General features: G+C 39.5%; 1 long non-coding RNA gene across 2 annotated transcripts; it reads left to right on the top strand.

Annotated features, from left to right (window-relative positions):
• The first annotated feature begins 220 nt into the window (after window positions 1–220).
• Window positions 221–19,738, top strand: LOC137155618 (uncharacterized). Of its 2 annotated transcripts, none has more exons than XR_010920579.1 (4): window positions 221–298; window positions 7,214–7,293; window positions 8,154–8,240; window positions 19,636–19,738. It is a non-coding gene; the product is annotated as an uncharacterized lncRNA (long non-coding RNA). The 2 variants fall into 2 exon arrangements; XR_010920580.1 differs by lacking the exon at window positions 19,636–19,738 and adding an exon at window positions 18,856–18,975.
• The last annotated feature ends 3,001 nt before the right edge of the window (window positions 19,739–22,739 follow it).

The raw sequence follows: 22,739 nt of genomic DNA, 5'->3' as shown, positions 1-22,739 counted from the left end.
GTTGCCTTGCCTTGGCTCCAACATATGACCCTTTAGCTATCTCTTCATTCTCATGGTGCCCCTCTGTGATCAGGTCTATGAACCTTATCCTGCCACTAAGGGGTTAAGAGACAGAGTAGATACCTCCTCAGCTGTGGCTAATTGGGTGACCATCAACAGCTGGGTTGAGAGCCTGCCAAGTAGGAAGAAGAAGGCTTCCAAGGACTTGGAGCCTGAGAAGACTCTGCCTCAGCCACAAACTGCCAGGAAGCAGGGAAAGGAGCTAGAACCTCCAGGAAGAAAGCGCTGGAAGCAGATGGTCTGTGAAAGGGGCATGGGGGCAGATGCATGTAGGAAGTGGTATAGGAAACCAGTGGTGAATCTGAAGAAGCAGACCTTAGGTGCTTAATACAGTGTCCCTGCCCTGGAACCCAGAGTAGAGGGAGGACCTGGATTCCCCTACCTGTCACTAGGAAAAGTGCCTAGAATATTATGTGTCCCAAAAAATATAAAGAATAAGATTGAGCCCTGAGGCAGAGCAGTCTGAGTTAAAGTGAGATAATACAGTTAGGATTGTCATAGCAGAGTAGATCAATGTACAACCTCAAACTACCAGTTCCATTTTTGTTTTTATTTACCTCTTTATGTGGTTAATTTAATAATCTGTTTTATTTCTTTCATCCTTTATTCCTTACCTCTTTATGTCACTTTTATACTTGCTCCAGTTAAGCAGCAGGAAAAAAAAATAGCGCTAGCATCAAAATCCGGCAATTAAAAAAAGTAAAAGGGCTAGCATATCTAGTCCCAATAGTTCTTGCTTACCTTGAATGTAGCCATTACATGAAAGGGACATTAAAGTGATATTCATTTTTTTTAGGATTTTAAGATTTTAAGATTTTGGATCTTAGGAAAAATGCAGAAATCTTATTAACTTTTCAGAATTTTTTGTTTGTATGTCAGTGCATTTTATAGAGGTGGGTAAGTATCAATAATTCCATTTTTTAAAATGGGGAAACTGAGACACAAAGAAATTAAGACTTGCTAAAATTCTCTAAGCATATCAGTGGCAGAGCAGGAATAGAAAGCAGGTTTCTTGACTTCAACTCCTTTGACCTATCTACTTGATCATGCTGTCTCCTTCCCCTCGTATTGCCTTATCCTCAACAAGGACTTGAGGAGTTTGTGGGGTATTAGGTTGTGGAGTTTGCTATATATTTTCCCCTCATGTAGGCATGTCTTGTTATCAACCCCCACAGAACTGGTTACAAGTTAGGCCCCTAAAACCAACATTTCTTCTGAGATTCAAGCAGATAGCCAGGCATTTGCAGAGGCCAGGGACACAATGTCCTGTGCTTCTGTACATCCACCTGGCCCCATTGGTCCTTCCTGACCTCACTGGTAGCATGGATCTAAGGGAAATCTGGTGACCCTGAGGACCTTCCTTGTCAGCATCAAATCATCCACAAAATTCTTTCAGAATCGAGGGGAACTATGTCACAGAGAATGGCCACTACCCTGGCTTGCCTTTTCCTCACTATATATCTTGAATCCTACAAAGCCCCACATAGGTGTGTCTGGTTTCGTATGGGGGGCACTCTGTACAAATCAGGATTTTATTCTGTCTTCATCTCCTCTGCTTGTGGAAGAGGAAAAAAATCTCTGACCCTTTATATTTTCCCACTGGTTGGCCATTTTGAGCAACCTCAAATACCCAGCCCTCTCCAGTGTCTGTGTCTTTCCTGGTGAACAGGAAAATTATTGCAAGTGATATGACAATTATAACACTAAGTACAATTTTGTGATCAAACTTTGAGACTGTGTTGCAGCAGGTGATGTTGGAGATTTAACGGTCAATAACTGCAGCATTTTTTGTAATATACAAGTGAACAAATTTATAGGACAGTATAATCCTCATCAGTGACAGTCGTAGTTAGATCAAGGTGGGTGAAGTATATCTTTTATTGGACCAGCTTTTGTTGGTGAGAGAGACAAGCTTTCAAGCTTACACACAGCTCTTTTTTCAGGTCTGGGAAACTTAGTGTGTCACAGTTACATAGAAGATGGAACAATTATTTAGCATAAGTAGCTAACACATTTCAAAGGACCATTCAAGGAGAAGTGGCCTGTTAACATCCTTCCAGTCATAGGAAGGAAAGCAAAAGGAGTAGGGGGAAGAGTAGCTGTGGAGGTTGATGTTAGTAGGTTATAGATTATTGTAATAAGCCATAAATCCACTGTTTCTAGTCACTCCATGATTTTTAGTGTCTAGCAAATTTATGAATTTAAGCTCCCAGGCTCATCTTTTGAAAGTGTCTTTCAGGTTTCCTTGCAGATGAGGACTGATAGGTCAGATATAGAGTGATCACTTTGTGAAAATTGTTCACCCACAACTAATCTGGTGTTTTTGCCTTTTATCATTTTCCTGTGTGAGTTCATTTGAGAACATAGTGATTGTCTGTTTTTCACCCACAGAGTTGCTATTGGGTCATTTAGTGCACTTGATGAGTTACACCACATGTTGTGACAGGCATATGTAGGATCCAGGGATTTTGAAAGGTGTGTTGTAGGGATTGTTGATCATTTTAGCAGTGGAGATATGTCTGCAGATTTTGGGTCTGGTGCTGCTTTGAGTTGGTGTGTCCTGCTCTGTGGAGTGTTTTCTTCTGATGATGAGATTGGGGTATTGTTTGAAAGCCAGAAGATGGGGTTCAGGAAATCCTTCTTTAAGGATGAGGTCCCCATTGGGTATTGGTTATAGTTGTTTGATACCCCGTATGGGTTCCAGTGTGGGGTGGTAGGTGACAACTAGGGGTGTGTAGTCAGAGGGAGTTTTATTTCTGTATCAAAGCAGGTTTTCTCAGGATATTTGAGTGGCCCTTTCCATAATGTAATCTACTTCTCTGGTACAGTGTCTTGTTTGGTGAAGGTGGTTTTGAGTGTGTTCAGGTGTATATCCTGGACTTTTTCTGAGGAGCATATTCTGTGGTATTTGGCTGTAGATAACAGATTTCTTAGTGTGTTTGGGGTGGTTACTGGATATATGAAGATAGGTGTGATAATCTATGGATTGTTTGTATATAGTTGTCTGTAGGGTTCCATTGTTGAAGCTGATCGTAGTGTCCAGGAAGTTGATGCTGGTGTGGGAATGTTCCAGAGAGAGTTTGATGGATAGGTAGTGGGGTATCATTGATAGTTCCATGGTGCATTTGTCCAGAAACCCTTCTTCAAGGTGGCTCATGAAGAGTTTGGCGTATTGGGAAGCCATCCTAGTACTCGTGGCTGTTCCCATGTTTTGGACAAAGTGTGTGTTTGTTGAATATAAAATTGTTATGGGCAAGGATGAAATGGGTGAGTTGGGTGGATGTCTGAGTGTTGTCGACTGTTTTGTAAATATTTGAGGCAGGCATCTATGCTTTCATTGTGAGGGATGTTGGTGTATAGGAAGGTGACATCCATGGTAGCAAGAATAACAACCTTCCTCAGAACACCAATGTTGCAGCGTTTGTGGAGGAAGTTGGTTGTGTCCTGGCCCTTTATTTGGTGAGTGGTTTGAAGATGGTTTCTATGAGTTCCATTATTCCTTCAGTAAGAGTGCTGTAACCAGATATGATAGGCCTGCTTGGATTCCTTTGTTTGTGTATCTTGGGGAGCATGTAGAAAGTCCCTGGGGTGGGTTTGTGGGGATGAGTTTGTAAAGTTTCTCTGGGAGTTGTTTGGGGAAGGATTTAATGAGATCCTTAAATTCCTGGGAAAGCTATGGTATAGAATCTTCTTTGACTTCTTTATAATAGGTGGTGTTGGACAGTTGTTGGTTAGCCTTGTTGATGTAGTCATCACAGTTGATGCTCCCTTTGTCTTCTGATTTGATCACTATCTGGTGGTTAAATTTTAGGAATTGTATAGCTGGCCTCTTAGTAGTGGATTGTGGTCAGTGTGATGTTTGTTAAGGATTTCACAATCAAAATCTTTTCCAGAAGCAATCAATGTAATGATTAAGAATGTGGTTTCATCATCTCTGTGGTGTCTAGTCAGATGATTCATTTTTCTTAGGTTTGTTGGCGGGGACCTGATCATTGTGCGTGGTGTTATCATTGATGTGAAAGAATTCTCTGAGGGGGAATCAGTGGGCAGACAGTGAGGCTGGCAGTGTTAGTGATTCCCTTTTCCTCTACAAGATTACATAAGCCTCCTCTTTCTTTTTTCAGAAGTGAGAAACAATATTTAATGCTCTCTCTCAATGTCTGCATGTGATTTATGACAATTAACATGTTTCATGGTGTTCAGGTTGGGTTTTGTTTGTTTTTGTTTATATCCTAGGCCAAAAAAAATGGAAACCATTCTCCTTAATCTTCTCAATTTGTCTCTGCCTGTCTCTCATTAAGGACTGAGAAAATATAATCTGGTATGAAAATCCAGTTGAACTTTCTTTTAAAATGCTCTTTGTATTCAAAATGGATATAATGAGTAGAGCTATGTGAATAACTGTTTTTTGGGGTATGCTGGTCATGTTGCTTTATTTTCAAGCTTTTCATTTTGAAAATATGAAAAAAATATTTTTGGGAACTTGTTTAGGTTTTTAGTCAACCCAAAACTGCATTTTTCAGCAAAAAAGTTTTGTCTGAAAATTTTGCCTAGTTCTAATCAGCTTTATGAATCTTTTTGAGACTGAGTTTAATATGCTTTCTCCTGGTCCCTTATAAATGTGACTACTGCCTTAGATCCTAGTTGTCTTCTGTTTGATCAGAGAATTGTAATATAAATATATGTAATATAAAATGAAGCTCCCAGAGACTGATCCTGAGTGGTACTGAGCATCATTGACTTCCTTGAGAATTGAGGAAGGGACAGCACCTCTTGGGATTTGATTTATAATGAGCATTTCTGGCTAACTCAAATATGAAATTAAAGAAATGATGGAGTTAAGGAAGTGTCCTGCTCCTTAGACAGAAAACACAAGGTTCAGCATGTGTTGAGGGTGGGGGATCTTGGCTGGATCCATCTAGTAACCCAATTAAATCTGAACTGCAAGCTTGATTTTTTTTTAACTCCTTTTTCCCTTTTCTTGCCTTCCAAAATCTGGAACTGAACTTGCACCCAGACCTTTCCTAATTTCCTTCTCAAAGGTCTGGCTAATTTTTAACCTCTATTTGTTAGCGAAGACTGGAAGTGAAAGTCTAAAGGGTAATATTTCCCTGGCATCATCCTTTTTAAGGCTAATGCTTGCAGAGACAGATACTGGTGAGGGGGAAGAGGTGGGAAAGTCTGCAACATCTTGGGTGTCCAGACTAAACATAAACTGTGCATTGTTGTGGGCTGGTAATATCCCTGAACCTTCCCATTGTTTTGTAGTGTTTTAGAGGGCAAGAAAGTTTTGGATAAGCCCCATATTTTTGTATTCTTTGTTACTCTTTATTCCCTCAAATTACTGCTTCCACACCTGCTTTCCCATTTACTATAGCTGGCTGAAAAATGGGGAATTGTTTTGTTGCAGATTTTCCAACCAGTTTTACCATTAATCCATCTTCTGCATCTATATCCATGATACCCTTTGTCATGATAATTGTCTGTCACAAACTCTCTTGCCAAGCTGCTCTTTTGGTCCAGATGTCTTCCCTCCACACATCTTCAGTACAGCTGATTCCCAAAATAAGCCATTGAAGATTGTCAGTGCTGCCTACTACCAATACTACACAACTTTCAGGGAATATATCTATCAAAATTGCACTTCATATCTTACTGGCATCTTAAAGTGATCCACTTTATAATCGAATGAGAATCTCAATTAAACTATATCTTGAAATCTCTGGCACCTCTAACATTATATTCACAGTTTTATATTTTATCAGTAAATGTCAATTTTGTTTATGTTCTAAGACAGTAAAATGATAACCCTCAGGAGCCTGTATTATCAGAAAAGTGAATCCTAATGTGATCTGATGCTACTGGACCATAATCAAAAACTGCAAATATGGAAGAGTATAATGTGCCTGAATCTGGGAAAACATAATTTACTTGACCTTTTGAGAGTTAAAAAACAAATTAAAAACCCAGAAGCACTGTAAAAAAAAAAAAAAAAAAGTTTGTCATATCTAGAGTTACATATTTAAAAAAAAAAAAAACCAAAACCACATTTAAGTACGTTGGGATTTAATTATTAGAGTTTGAGTCATTGAATGAACCACCACTGGAGGGCGTGAAGTCAGAAACAAAAAATAAGATGTAAAGACTGAAGATGAGTACTTTCACTGTTGATCACTGAAGAGATATCAAGAGGCCATTAATCTATGGAAATTAAGCTGAGAGAGACCAATAGAAAGAATAGTTAGATAAGAGTATTTAGAAGCATCCTTTCAATTTCCTGACACAAAATTAGAAGTGCCAGAAGGTTCAGCTTCTGTGGCTATCTGACAGCTTTCTATGAGGACCACATTTCAGAGGGTCATTTTAATCAAAATGAAAGACGCATCCTATTAAGACAGCTTTGGTGACAAATAATTAAGATGAATTACTAGCACACACTTGTCCCAGCTGCCTTGTTGGTGTCAGTTTGCAGCAGGCATGTGAGGTTTATAGTATATGTTTTGCTCTTTAAATGCAATTTACAACATAACTCACCATCCTAACTACCTGAGAATATTTTAATCCTAAATCTGTCACTACACATTATTTTCAGACTCCTGACACTTCTACATTAAAATAGGGTATAAGTAAAAGTTAACAGGATTTTGGAGTGAAAGATTTGTTTCACTGTGTGAAACAATCAACATTCTTTCAGACAGACAGCCAAAGCCAATTCTTCCCTCTGTTTGGAAGAGGCACTGACATACAAGAGTGGCACATTAAAATTGACTTTATTGATGATAGAATTTTATATTACTAAGCTACACATAATTGAGTGTATGTACACCCTGGATAACAGTATACCAAAATTCCATTTGGACCAAATTGTTTGTGTCTATTTCTGAGTGAGTGCTTTCTGGTCACACTTGGTCCAAAATTTAGGTAGAATTTCTTAAATTGATAAATCAGAAGTGATTGTTTTTTATACAGAATTTACCAGTGTGAGCTTCTGTCATCTGAAAGTCAGTCAATTTGCCACATTAAAATATGATAAATTTGTTTACAGCCCTGGCTAAAGATCTCACTGCAAATAACTATAAAAAGAGTAAGAAATGCTAACTTTTTTACCATAAGGAGCTGCTATTGATATTTAAACATTTCACTTCCTTTCCAGCTACAGGTTTAAAACTCAGTTCTCCTTATACAGTAGAATGGATAGTGGAAATAGGAGTCCTTAAGCAGAGAACACTTCAGGTAAGCATGCCTTTTACTCTGAAAATAATACTGAATAGTTAAATATATCAGTGTCATTCCAAATATACAGATCTGCTGTACCTTTCTAAGTATCAATATTAACCATATCAAGCCCTCCACTGTGAAGCAAGGAGAGGATGAAAAGAATACAAATAATAAAGAAATGTGACCAGTAAAAGTGTGCACATGGTGGGAGGAGAGGAGCGTAAGCATCCTTTCTTTGCGTTCACAGAAGTGCCCCTTCCCCCAATTCAAACAGCACACAGAGGGGTTCCATGTGTCTGGGATGTGGGATAGCCATGCTACATAACATCATCTCCTGGTGAACTGTCTGTTGTTTAATTTGGGTATTTATAACATACCTATTGCATTGGTATCTTAGGGTATTTCTATCAAATCTTCTGGGCAATTTCCGTGGGAAAAGATGGGATCTCTCTCACTATTACTGTCTGTTGGTTCTTGCTTTTTGCTTTCAAAACCTTGGGATAGAGAGGACTGGGCAGTGGCAGGACAGCCTCCGAATAGAGGTGCCCACAGAGCAATAAAGAAGTCTAGGACCTCTGTGTAGAAGCCTGGGTTCACCATGAAATCTGTAGGATTTATCTGCAGATCTGACATCTCACAGGTCTGCACATTTGGAGGGACAAGCCCATCCCTTTTGATGCTTTGGCAGAGTTTCCTGTGTGTCCTTCCCTCCATCATAGGTTTTTCCATGGTGTATACCTTATTGTTTTACCTACATATAAATAAACAATGAAAATGGTTTTATCATCCAGGAACTGCTGAATGCTAATCCTGGCTCTGATACTAACTGTATAAATTTGGACAATCATTTCACATCTCATTTTCCTTCTATAAAGTGGGGACAATAAGAACACTTTTTGGAGAGCCTCTGTGCATTTCCACTTATGAGCTGGTTCCCCCTGGTGCCAAAACAACACTGACTGGTAAGTAACTTTTCTTTATCTGCTTCCCAAGGCTGTTGTGAAGATTTCTTTTTCAGGGCCCCATTCTTTCCTACGTGGGTTTTACCTTCAATTCACCCTCCACTTCCCCCAGTAATCGAGTACAGACTGGGGGATTCTGTACAGAGGGTTCTAGTTTCTATGTTGTTGTTTGTTTCTTTTACACAGTTTGCTGTGGGCTCTGACATTATGTCTTCTATAGAACCATGCTGCCAGAGTCCCGCTTTCAATGGGTGCCATTGGAAACTCACTTGGGGGGAAGATCCTCAGCAGAGGAGGAATGCAAATTACAATCTGACAGCAGACTGTATTATGATGCTTTGTCTCATTGTGTTCTGGGGGAGAGAATATGGCTTCCCCCACACACTCCCAAAGTAACTTCTTTGAGGCTGGGAAGAAGGGTAGAAATGCCATGCAAGCAGCATTTAGGATCCAGTAGAGAGGCCTTTCCTCTGATCAAGGCAGGGAATAGAACATGGGGGCCAGACTGCTGACTATGTAAAGGGTTATATATGTGAAGTAGTATTATTATGATGTTGACTGAAAGAAGCAACAGATCATCTCTGTATCTTCCCCTCCTACTCATCCAAAGCTCTATATGCAGCTTTCCTACTAGAGCAAAGGCAGAACTATAAACACCTCACTCTGATGCCACGAGGAAGGACCTAAACATACAAATTCTGCCTTTTTAAAAGGGTTTAGGAAAAGTGAGCTCTACAGGCTGGTTAACAAGTAATTTCAACTACAATGCTTAGTTTGGTCACAGTTCTGTTTATCTCTCTTCATGCGTTGTTGATCAAACACCTACTCTACTATGAAAAATGCCTGTTAAGTGCTAATGGTGATAATCATCATACTTAATTCTTATATATGTATTATCAATTATACATTCATTCTTATGATAGAATCCCATATTTATTAAAAACATTCATTTTCTGGACCTCAATTATTTGAATGTAAAGAGAGAGTAAATTAAAGTGCTTAGTCTGTAGTGGATGTTGTAGCTATAGTTACTGCTTTATCTATTATTGCACGTTATTATAAGCTTGTGTCATTGGAACTGCTATAGATAAGCATGCAATAATATTTTCACTGTCACCATGATCACTGACTAAGATAAGAACTTAATGTTCTATTGTTTGTTCAGGGTAGAGAGAAACAAGGAGGGGAAAATGAAGAAAAACAAATAAACCAAAGTGCTTGTATCATGCAGTGATATGCAAAAAAAAAAAAGTAAATAAATACACAACAAATACCTTCACTTTGCTTTAAAGCTGCCCTACGTGTACGTCAATGATGACACAGACACTACTGCGGGGATTTAGTGATAAAGAGACGTCTGTTAATTTTATTTGCAAAAAGCATGCTCATTCAAGATACTTGTTGTATCATTTTTAAATCAAGGCCATCTTTTTCTCAGTGGTAAACGTGAAATGTTTTTAAAGGCCAGACTTAGCATAAAATCTATTGGTTGCTATGGCGACCACTTACCACACAGGACTGCACTCTGTGTTCAACTCTGTGATTTTCTCTATTCAAAGGTTCAGCATTGTCAAAAAACAAATTACTTTTTCAGTTGTTTATCTCAAAGTTCATTATGGAAAAGGCAATAAATAATAAGATATTTTATTCATGTGTGGATAGGAGCAATATGTGAAGTCACTTGGGCACTATTCCTTAAAATTCACTATTTTATAATAATTAGAACAAAATTGACTATTGTTACGAAATAAAATGGATTTTGATCCGTTTTATGTATATGAAAATGAAGCAAAGCAGGTACTTGGAAGTCTGATCCCAACAAAATTACATGGTAATAAAGCTTTTCACACCTACACAGCACTTAGTATCAAAGCTCTGAAAGAGGAGATTAAGCCTGGTAGACTAAAACTTTGTATCTGAGGTGCATTACTTCTCTCTTTATGAAAGGATCTGTGGGTTCAGGACCTATTGCTTCTTGAATTATTCATGCTATCTTTGCATCGTATATCTTTAGGCTTGAAAGTGATAGGGTTGTCATTAGTAGGAGCGCAAATCTAACTGGCTACAACTCCTCATTGAAAACCTGTACATCTGTGTTTCCTCAAGCACTTGCCTAATTATATCTAATATTTTCTACCAAGACCCCCAACACATCCATCCCACAAGAGACCCAATTCTGTGAGGTGCTGCTGAGTGTCTCTCTTTGAGTTAATTTGGAGTTGAGGTTGTTTAGTACCGCCAAGGAAGTAGTCAAGCACTCAGTACCTCTCAAGATCAGGCTCAGAATGAAAATTTATAGAAGTAGCAAGAGAAGCCTCTCACATTACCTAAGGGTACTCCAACTGTAAATTGGTGTCAGCAAGTTCTTGCTCATTTTTCTGTAACATTTTACTCAACTTTGTAATTAATCAAGGAATGTCTGAATACATTCATTTTCAATGTGTACTTAAAATTCACTCATATCACTTCTTTGGTGCATTCTGACACTGTTAAGTCAAATTCAGAATTGTTATGTAAGCGGATGCAGCTCCATGGGCTTCAGTGAAGTTATGCCCACTTATATCAGGTGCTTGCTTTTGCTCCCATTTCAAGTCAATGTAAACTCCCATAAAATTCAATAATAGCAGGATGGGCCCCCAGGACTCAGCGTGGTTCTGTGATTCTGTCAATTTTTATGACAATTAGAAAAACGGGGGAAACCTAGTGAAAGCATCCAATACATTAAATGATTTATGAATAGTCATTTAAAAAACATGTTTGGGTCTATGTAATACACTAGAGCTTGCTTATTTGCAAATCCAATTTGTTGCCAAAAATTGTGCCTACAACAAGTTGTTTCCAAGATTGCACTTTTATAGTCAAATCATTCTCCCACTGTACAGTGTAGGGCACTGATAATTAACATATTGCAAACATGCAATTAAGGAAAAAAAAAGGAAATGCATAAGAAAAATGAAGGCATAATTTCATTGAGGCTATTGTCATCGCTTCAAAATTATTATGCAGTAGGCCTCCTCCTGTGCTGCTCTGTATGTTTTAGTAGAGTGTATACTGTTCCACACTGCATGCAAAGTAACTCCAAAAAAAAAGGTCTTTAAAAAGGAGTGAGCCAATTTAAACAATCCAGTGGAGGCTAGTTAGGCAAAACTAACAGATGAAGGTGTGCTTGCAGTAAGAGATAATGGTGTTTCACTCAAAATAATGAGGGCAAATCCTACTCTATAGGGTTCTACTAAAACAATAATGGGACACTTTATAAAAACAAGTTTTTTCAGTTTTCTCTGCAGTAAGATTCTTGTCTGAGCTCTTATGTTCTCATCTTGCATGTGGTTTTTTTTTTGTTCCTGTGGGTCTTTTACACAGCTCAGTGGGGACATGCTCTTCTTGCTGTAGTCTGCCCAGAAGGCAGAATTTAGCCCAGAATACTGTCCTTAAGCAGTTTTGAGGCTAATAAGGAACCCATTCTATCTATTTAAACTAAGTAGAATAACATTATAAGAATCATAATACATCCAGATGTACAGCATGAAAGACTTAAGTCCTTTATCTACAGAATAGGGATAGCATGGAGCAAGGACTGGTCAAGCTTCCTCTAGTCTAGGAAATCTTGCCAGTTCATCTCAACCTTGCTCTCTAGAGGAATCACCTCTAGTGGAGAGAATATAATTCAGAGTCCATGTTATTTAAATTCTTTCCTGCAATTGCCCACTAGAGCTAAGTGAGCTTAATAGGGTTTCATAGGATATAAATCAAGACAGAATTTTTGCCTGTGAAGTCAGGAATATTTAGAGGCAACAGTACATGAAGTGAAACTTGCTTGCTGTTCCTTTGTGACATTCACCCTCAACCTCACTGCTGAAACTGAAAGATCTGAAATGTATGTGGATTTTGGGAAAGAAAAAGGATTTTGCATAATTTAAAGGAATGTGAGAACCAACAACACAACTTGTAGTTAAATCTTGGGGAAATTGGAAATATACAGAAAAGTACCGTAAACATGATTTGGTAAGATGGGGCATAGTGTTCCATAACCAGTCTAGCTGTGAAGTAGGCCAGTTAGCCTTGCATAACAGCAATTGTTGTTTTGCATATAACCACATTTTGTATATAACCTCTGGAGCAGACAGCAAGTAAAAAACATTATTGACAACAAGTGACATAAGGGATTTGTATGCCAGTTGGTTTGAATTTACATTATGTTATTGATTTAGTTGTTAAACTATATTCTTTTAAAGAAGGATAGGTTTTCAGAGGGCTATAGACCACCGGTAATGTTGTTTAGCATCCTCAGACAGGTGGTCACTGCTTATTGCTAGGTGAAGTGCCACTGCACTTCTTTTCACTTGCTGAGATATAAGCAACTAATATTTCACATCCTTTGAAGCAAGATGAAAAAGGACTTGGTAACTAATAAACATGCTCTACAAACAGAAGGCTACATTTTCAAAAGTAATCTGAAATTGCATTCACAATAATACACAAGCACACATTTGTGTGTGCAGCAAAACTATGCATGGATAGTTAGAGGTTTTCTTAACCACTTTGCACATATGAGTATTGAGAATACAAAGAGGTATCCAGACAATTTTATGGGTGCAGATTTGGCCCAAAGATTATAGCTAGTGAAAGGAGGGAGCTCAGACCTAGAAGTGGAAGGAACCACTTTGAATTGCTCTGCAATGACTGCACTCATCAGTCCTGGAGTAAGACTAATGGACTCCTGAGAAAGCAGGAATCTGTTCTTGACCAGGAGTTTGTGAAGTTGGCAGGTGGGAATAAAGTGAAAAATGGAAGCTAGGTGCAGCTAAGAAGACCATCCCTAGGGAAAATAAAGCACTAGAAGTTGCCAAGAGTTCCATTTGGAAGCTATTCATTGTATTCAACACTTGGATAACAAACTGGATTAAAAGAAAGCAAAGCATATCCAGAAATGTCAAAACATTGTACTTACATCTTTATCTGAAAATGATTCACTAGCCATATTCAATCAATACTCCAGCAACAGAGCAAAAAGGCATTATTTTAAGTTTAAATCCTGTGTTATTCCCATTGCTTTTCAAATGCTTTGTAATAAAACTTACTAGTACTATGGAATAGCTATAGAAGCTATTTCTTGTATTTGCCACCAAGTGTAATAGCTATTGAAGTACAATTTGTGGTAGTTAATAGTTTCAGATCTACTAGAAACTACAAAGCATCAATGTTTAAACAATGTGGTGATATTTTCACCTACATTTTAAAAAAATGAAATTACTACACAGATGCTAATAATTGTATTAAGTCAAACCCTGACATCTTACTCAGGTTTTATTGCTCTTACCTCGACAGAAATGTTACCAACATGAATAGAGTTTTTCTTAAATAAAAAACAAGTAAGGACATCATGATGTGGCATTTTGTTTGAAAGTGTTTATTTGTATCTTTAACCATAAATAATGTTAGTAATTCTACAAAAGTGTAATGAACATATGTCAGACAATTCTTATATATGTACTCTATGCGGACTAAAATACACTCACAGAGTTTAAGTCCAAAAAAGTCACCAGATCAGTTAATGAAGTCTAACTTCCTATATAGCACAGGTCATCAATACCACCCAGACTCTAAACCCAACAACCAAAATTAGGCCAAAATATTATAGCCCTTAGGTGACTAAACTAATGTGTGCCACAGACAAAGAATAGGAGGGACAGAGGTGCACCAATGTCTGAGGCACCTATAATGGCAGGGAATTGATTAACTGAGATATACCCAGAAGATCCTAGGAAATAGTCTGCACCTCACACTGCAGAGGAAGGTGAAAAACCCCAAGGTCACTATCAATCTGATCTGTGGGAAAATTTCTTCCTGATCCTTACTATGGCAATCAGTTAGATCCTGAGCATGTGAACAAGAACCAGCCAGACAAGTCCCTGGGAAGGAAAATGCTCGGTGCCACCTCAGAGCACTGGCTCATCCTGCCCATCCTGATGCTTCAGAGGAAGGAAACAAAACAAAATGAAAACAGAAAAAAATATCTTCAGAATCCATTGGGACAGAGATGAGGGGGAGAGATCCCTTTCTCACTCCAGGTGAATGGCTGAAGCCCTGAAGCATGAGATTTTTTGGAACATCCAATATGAACCAGTAGGAGCTCCCAGGGCTGCCAAGCCCAACCCCCCACCATCACAAACAACCCCATCATAGAATCCCACTCATACATTTGTCCAGCTCTTTCTCAAAACTAATTGTCGTTTGCCCCTACAAATTCTATTGGGAGCCTGTTCCATACCTTCAGTCCTCTGATGGTTAGAAAACTTTGTCTAATTTCCAGACTGAATTTGTTCATGGCCAGTGCATACTCATTTGTTCTTGTGCCAACATCATCCTTTAGTTTAAATAGCTCTTCACCCTCTCTAGTGTTTACTCCCCTCCTCTATTTATAAAGAGCAATCCTATCCCCTCTCAGCCTTCATTTTTCTAGGGTAAACAAGCCATGCCCTTTTAGTCTTCTCTCATAAAATAGCCTCTTCATTCTCTTGTTCATCCTAGTAGCTCTTCTCTGCATCTGTTCTAGTTTGAATTCTTCTCTCTTGAATATGGATAACCAGCATTGTACACTGTATTCCAGATGAGATCTTACAAGTGCCTTGTGCAATGGCATTAATACATAACTGTCTCTAGTAGAAATACCTCAGCTGATACAGCCTAGGATTGCATTTGCCTTTTTTGCAGCCACCTCACATTGATGGCTCCTAGTCAGTCAGCACACCCAAGTCTGTCTCCTCCTCGTGTTTCCAAATGATGAACCCCCAGCTTGTAGACAAAACTCTTCTTATTACATCTTAAGTGCATGACCTTGCATTGTGTACTAATACATGTCATCCAAATCTTCCTCTGTAATATTCCAATTTTTCTCTTATTGACAGTACCTTCCAACTTTGTATCATCAGCAAATTTCATTAACATACTCTGGTTTTTTGTACCATGGTCATTAAGAAAAATATTAAATAAGATTGGTCACAAGCCTGATCCTTGAGGAACTCTATTAGTAACCTCCCTCCGGTCCAATAATTAACTTTTCAGCACAGCCTGTTGCCTTCTCCCCTTTAGCTAGTTCCTTACCCACCTTACAATTCATATGTTATCCCCATCTTCTCTAATTTAATTAATATTTTCCCATGTGGTATTGTATCAAATACTTTACTGAAGTCCAAATATACTGCATTTTCCTTATCTAAAAAATCAGTCTCAGAGAAGTATATCAGGTTAGTCTGGCACAATCAACCTTCAGTAAGCCCACGTTGCATTATACTACCTTTTCCATTTATCTCTATGCATTTATTTATTCTTTTCTTCACAATTTGTTCTGAAGCCTTACATACTACATGATACTAATGGGTCTGTAATGGCCTAAATCAGTTTTTTCCATTTCTTAAATATATATATGACATTATTACTACCCTTGAATAGATAGATTTTATAAAAATACGTGCTTCCAGTCTAGCGATCTCATATGCCAGCTCTTTCAGTGTGCTGCAATGGAAGTTATCTGGTATCCCCTAATTTGAACACATTAAGCTCTTTAAGTGTTTATTCCATTTCAGATGTGGTAACTTCCATCTGTATACACTCATATGCATCATGTCTACTCACTAGTCCAATCCAGTAATTAACCACAAGGTTTTATTTTGGTAGTGTTTGTAATCATATTACTAATAAAACACTCCTTCAGATAAATAGGAGAGAGGTCTGAATTAAAGTGGAAGTTCAAATAATGATATATGGCTTTGGTGTGTATGTTTTAATTGTTTTGAGACACCAATCAGAAACCCTAAAATGATAAGATATATTTCTTTGAAGGATTAAAATATCACAGTCCAGGTGGGGCCTTATAGTAGTCCTAGAATGATGGTCCATAACACTATCGCTTACAAAAGTGAGTCTGCAATGTTTGAAGCTATTGCTACTGATTACTATAATACTTTTTTCTATGGGAAAATATTAGGATGGATAGGATGAGATTTAGAAAATGTAAACTGAAAACTATAAGGAAAAAATCCTAAACAGTGAGATTTATTAGATGATGGAATAATATGTGTAGTATGGTTGGCTGTCCCTCCCCATCAGTTTGGGAGGGAGGCCACACCCCCTCACTACCCTGCTTCAGCAGGGGTAGTCCCAGCTCGGGGCTGGGGGAACAGTCCCCGAGCTACAACTAGTTCAAAGGCCACCGGGCGGGGCAGCAAACAGTTCAAAGGCCACCAGTGTGGTTGGGGAAGAGGGAGGGGGATGCAGGCCCACCCGACTCCACTGCGTCCCAGCCCAGGTCCCTAGCTGTGGCCGAGGGGTAGGCCACGGGGTCTGTGGGGTAGGCCACGGAGTCAGCGGAGTCCCAACCGCAACACGCTGAGTCACCGTCCGGCTCCCCAGTCCCCGGACTACGTGGCCCCTCCCCTAGGCTACTTCCTTCCCCCTCGGGTACCTGGTGTCCTGGTGTCCAATCGCCCTCGTCAGGGTAGACGCCCAGGGGTAGGTTATAGAACCCCTCGATCTCGTCGGGGGCGGCAGGTCGGGCTGTCAGTGGAGGGCAGTTCCTCCACATCCTCCAGTCAGGGCCCACGCCCCACCATCGTCCCTTGCACTTCCAGGGGCAGCTCCTCTAGGTCAGGCCCCGGTAGGGCCACCTCCTCCGCGTCTGCATCGGGCAACTCCTCCAGGTCCTTGCCTCTCGGGATCACCGGGTCCGCCGAGGTGGGTGGATCCGGAGGTACCGCTGGGCCCCAGGCCTCACGCTGCTCCTTTGCCTGCACCCGGATGCCAACCCTGGTCTGCTTCCCTGTGTACCCGGTCCCAGTCGGCTCACCTGGGTACCAGGCTGCAGGCAGCTCTGGAGGGGACAGGAGGGACATCCTTTCCCTCCAGGAGCCAGCCACCAACTAAGTTCCTGGGCCTTTCTTTTGTACTTCTTGTCCTGCCCCCTCACTTCCGGGCTGGCAGACAGGCAGTCTCTAGCTCCGTCCCCACAGGCACCGGTCTGGTGCTCCCTATCAGTCTGGGATCTCCCTATCACACCCCCTCACTACACATACCCAGGGAAGACCATCAGTGATTGTCATTTAAACCTGGACTGGACAAAACACTGGAATATATTCTGTAATAGGGAGAAATCTTGGCAAAGGAATGAACTATATTACCTAATAAATCTTTTCTGTCCTTATTTCTATGATCTTACCATATTTCAGTAATAAACTGGTCTGTCAGGTTGAAAGAAACTTTTTTTTTAACCTGAGTCTGGGTATAGCACTAAAATATTTGTTCAATAACCTGTGAAAAATGTCTAGCAATTTCACATTTACAAATGTATCTTAGAGTGGGTACATAATTAGTAAAGAGCTAGGTACCCTGATGTGGCAATCACATTCTTTAATCCACTCTTTGAGGTTTCTTAGCAATGCACTAGGCTAAAGTATTTTGGAGACTCCTATTTTTACAGCTAGCCTTGCATCTTCATTCTGTTTTATGAGCATAAAAAACACACACAACACAAATTTGTCATAATGCTTATTAAAAAAAGCACCCAAGGTATTGAAAATGCCAATGCCATACATTTTTTCATTTCCAGACCATTCAGAGGAGGAGTCACTGAAAGAAATGTAAATATAACAAATGCACAATGCTATTGTAAGAAAATCCTCCTTGGCTGCCTATCTCTTTGCTCAAAATTCTTCTCTCTTTAATTGAAGGGATTTTTCTCTCAATGACTACACACTTCTTGGGGTATGGGTTTAGAAAAAAATGTTATTTGCAGCCTGCTCCTATATACTGGATAGAGTCCAAACTTGTCTATATCTTTGGGATTTCTTTTATCTTTAACTTAAATAACAACAACAACAAACATAAACCTCAGTCTAAGCTCTCTCCTGGGTCTGGCTGTTCTTAGGGTTCTTACCTGTAGGACCTCTCTATTCTTTCTCCTAGCTCTCTAGGTCTCAGTGAGGTTGCATCCCTTTTATGCTCTGGTGGTTAAGCTAATATAACCCAACAGGTTGTATAGAAATGGTTAGAAGGAGTCCCTTTCTGAAGAGCCTGGGGAGGGAGTGGAGGCCTATGAAGCTCAGACCCAGAAGATTTGTGAGTGTCAATACCAGGTAGGGACCAAAGGTTAGAAGAGTGTTGGTTATGCGATGGAAGGCTGAAGTCTCATGAGAAGAGTTCTGGCAACATTTCTGTCATTTTGGTTTGGAAGTTGCATCTAAACCACTTCTGAGGATAAAAACTAAATTCTAACTTTGGGGGAAGCCAGACCCTGACATTGCAGGGTCAGTCCATCTTTCCCAAAAGTGAAGATAAGGTCTCAACTTTCCACCCTTCCCCAATTTTCAGCATTTGCATTAGGTGCTCATTTGCTGGATAACTTCTATTCCCACGTTCCTGCCACTAGGACATCCTTCACAATATTTTCAAGGTCAATTTGTGAAGTGGGTAATCAAAGAAGTAAAGATTAATGAATGGAGGGAAATAGTTTTAGGGAAAGTATACAGGTGGCCAGCACAGTGATAACTTATCAGTTACACAAACTTTTTTAGTGTATGTACTCACACCACTTTTTACAATTTTCTTTTGTTAACATTAGTTAATTACATTGATTGAAGAGACATCTCCCCCATCCTCCAGAGGTCTTAAGGAAGGAATTCTCTCCCCCAGCCACAGAGTGGTGATGGAGCTGCACTGTAGCCACTACGCATCATGAGGCAAACAGTAGCCCTTGTGGGTGTGGCACCACTGCCAGTTAAATATGTATAGTTACAAAACCATTCACCATCCCCCTAGACCTCCTGTGTGTGGCACAGCAGGGAGCTCTTTTATAACACAACTCCACAGGGCATTTGGGATGAAAGCCCCCTGAATATCATCCTGACATCTTTTCTCCTCACACAGTGGAACCCCAGCAATTCCACTATGTTCAGTGCTCTGTATTTGTGTGAAACAGAGCCCATGGAAAGTAAGATGGCATTATCTGAACCAAAAGTAGAAATAAATTATTTGTGAAGAACTGCTATTTAATGAGATAGAGGTCACATTATCTTGTGTTTGTCTTGTTTCAAGATGCAATTTAAATTTTAGGCAGATATTAAGTAGTTTTAAACGGGGCACTTCATGTAATAAAAACAAAGTACAACGGTATGTAATAAAAGTAAGGATTTTTTTAAAAAATAGAAACAAGTTGACCTTATTTTGAGATGTCCCGCTTTGCTGTTTCAGTGTTCCTGGTAAGGGATAGGTGAACCTGAAACATTTTTTACCCAACTTCAACTGTGCTGGCTAATTTGCTGCCTCATATGAGCTTTAATTGTTGAGACCATTTCAAGAACAATAGCTTAGCAATGATCTGAACTCTTACATGCTTTCTCAGGATCCAGCCTAAGAACTCCAGAAGACTCAGAGATGATTTAGCCAGATTAACCACTAATACCAGGCTCGCCTAACAAAACAGGACTGGAAAAACCTTATGGCAAAATACTAAATGTAATTATATTAAATCTGTGGTTTCCCAAGAATGTCATCATTGCTGTAAACCATGACTACTTGGGACTTGAATTCTGCACTTGTCCTTGTTGAACTTCAGATTTTTTTGGCCCAATCCTCCAATTTGTCTAGGTCACTCTGTATCCTATCCCTACCCTCCAGCGTATCTACCACTCCTCCCAGTTTAGTGTTACCTGCAAACTTGCTGAGAGTGCAATCCACCCCATCCCCCAGATCATTAATGAAGATGTTGAACAAAACCGGCCCCAACACTGAGCCCTGGGGCACTCTGCTTGTTACCAGACGCCAACTAGACATTGAGCTCTTGATCACTACCCATTGAGTCCGATGATCGAGCCAGTTTTCTATTCATCTTATACTTTACTGGTTCAATACTGGTTTTTTAATGTTAGAGATATTATTATTCCACCTCTCTACCTTTTTAAAATAACAGCTTACCAGATTTCTAAATGTCTTCTTGGTATCAGTGAGTTGTCCCAAAGTTAATACTATATTCCAAGTATGGTCCCACCAGTAGTATGGAAAGGAACTTGCTTCTTTTCTTCGTGATGTGATGCATTCAAAAAAATCACTTTCGTTCTTTATGCTAATGAATAAGGTATGGGAAATCAAACAGTTGTGTTATCTCAGATCAACTGGAAGTAGTAACAAATGTGGCTAGTAGTAGTCACACTATCTCTGCTAGTATGTTTGTAATTTGAGCACTGAATGACCATGAAGCAAACTAAAGAGTACCCACTGTCTACAGTAGAGAAGAACTAAAACAAGCAAGTATTAGCTGGATTTAATAGCTTTAAATAGTTTAATAGCTTTAAATAGTTGTTAACAAATAAAAAGTTTTTGTTTGATTGTTTTGTGTAGACAAGAGAGAGACTCTCTTGCCCATAGACCCTCTCCTTCCACTATTCTTGTTGCACAGGGCATGTTTGATCTGTGGTAGCATCTCTTCATTAACATGAATAATGCTTTCCAGAGACCACCTATTCAATAGTTCTTTAGTTGTGCCAAAGCCATCTACGTTCAGTGCTGTATTTTAATAGTCATTTCAATTGGCTATTAAAACAGAGCACCACACGTTAAAATCTCTACTGTATTCCTGCAGAAATACTTAACAAATATGAGATTCCCTAGAAATCACTAAAACGATAGACCTGTGCAGCAGAAAACACTGAAATAGAGGACATTCACTTCAGAGGGTAACTGTATTTTTTTAAAGAAGCAAGTCTGCTTATATCTGGGAATATTTCACTTATCTCCACAGTTCAGTTCTTATAACATGTATCTTTGCTTGTAAAAGCTGTAATGGCACCCTTCCTTCCTCAAGAGAGACCAAGGTAGAAAAACAGCCCATGCATGTGTACAAGACATCAGTGCACGCATCTCCATCAGAAACACTTGTGGGACTGAGGAATAATTCAAACCGCTGTAAATCATCCCACTGACATTGACTCCTTTAGAATTTACAGTATATCCCTACATCTAAGCCACTGTCAGCTATGCCAAGAAAAATAAATACCTTTACACAAATGAAGCAAAGCAAACACTGTACCAATGAAACAAATACTACTTTATCTATATGTATATGAAGGATAAAAACAGAGCATTTGTTTTACAGTCTGTGATCATATGGCTGTGCATCTAGTCTGTATAATGACAGCAAAATTAAAATCATAGACTGAATAGAGACACTGATTTTATGGTTTATTACAATAATCTATAACGCATTTCAACCCTCCCCACCACCTTATTTTTCCCCTTTCCTCCTATGATTGAAGAGGTGTTAATTGGCCACTTCACCTTGAATAGTCCCTAGAAATATATGTTAATTACCTATGCTAAACAATCTGTTCCACCTTGATTTTAGTTGTGACCTGGTCTATGCTAGGAATTTACTTTGGTATAGCTATACTGACCTAACCCCAGCATAGACTAGCGCTTCATTAGTGAAAGTATTCCTCTGTTGACCTAGCTACTGCCTCTCAGGGAGGTGAATTACCTATGCTGACAGGAGAAGCATAGGCAGTGTCTACACTGAAGCACTACAACAGCACAACTGCAGCTCCTTCTGTGTAGACATTACCTAAGCTGACAGGAGGGGTGGTTCTTCCATTGACCTACCACTGTCTACACCAGGGGCTAGGTCAGTACAGCTACATCTCTTAGATTTTCACATCCCTGAGAGACTTAGCGATACCAATGTAAGTTTCTAGTATAGGGCCTGAATACATTTCCCAGACCTGAAGAAGAGCTCTATGTAAGCTTGAAACCTTCTCTCTCTTTCTCTCTCTTACGAAGTTGATCCAATTAAAGATATTTCCTCACCCGCTTTGTCTCTTTGCTTGAGATATCTGTAACCCACTAACTAACACCACCAACTGCTTCTCACCCCTTCCTTTTTTCCCTGTGACTAGAAAGGTGTTAACGGGCCACGTCACCATGAACGGTCCCTTGAAATATGCTAACTACTTATGCTAAACAATCTATTCCACATATATTTAGTGGTGACACTGAAGCCATGTCTACACTACCACTTACGTTGGCAAAACTTTTGTCGCATGAGTTTCACCAGCATAAGTGGTAGTGTGCACAGAGCTATGTCGGTGGGAGAGCTTCTCCTATTGGCATAGAGTGGCTATGTGGCAAAGTACATCTGTGCTGCTGTAAGCTCACTAGTGTAGATGTGGTCTGAGTTAGTTTCCCAGACCTGAAGAAGAGCTCTGTGTAAACTCAAAAGCTTTTCTCTCTAACCAACAGAAGTTGATCCAATGAAAGGTATTACCTCACTCTTCTTGTTTCTCTATGCTTGAGAAACAGTTAAAGGAGGATGGAAGCTGTGTGAGAGAGAGGGAAAATCAGATGGAATTTCTATACTTCATAAAATAACCCATCAAATTTCCCTTCAAAAGCTCAGAGTTGAGCTATAAATAGTTAGAACTAACTCTCTCAGCTTTTTTGTATAACTTCAATATA

Source organism: Emydura macquarii, unplaced genomic scaffold (assembly GCF_026122565.2).
Source record: "Emydura macquarii macquarii isolate MOO-44397 ecotype Brisbane River unplaced genomic scaffold, CSIRO-AGI_Emac_v2 contig_1363, whole genome shotgun sequence".
Classification (NCBI taxonomy): domain Eukaryota; kingdom Metazoa; phylum Chordata; order Testudines; family Chelidae; genus Emydura; species Emydura macquarii.
Note: the sequence above shows the minus strand (reverse complement) of the source record. Positions and strands in the feature narration are given on the sequence as shown.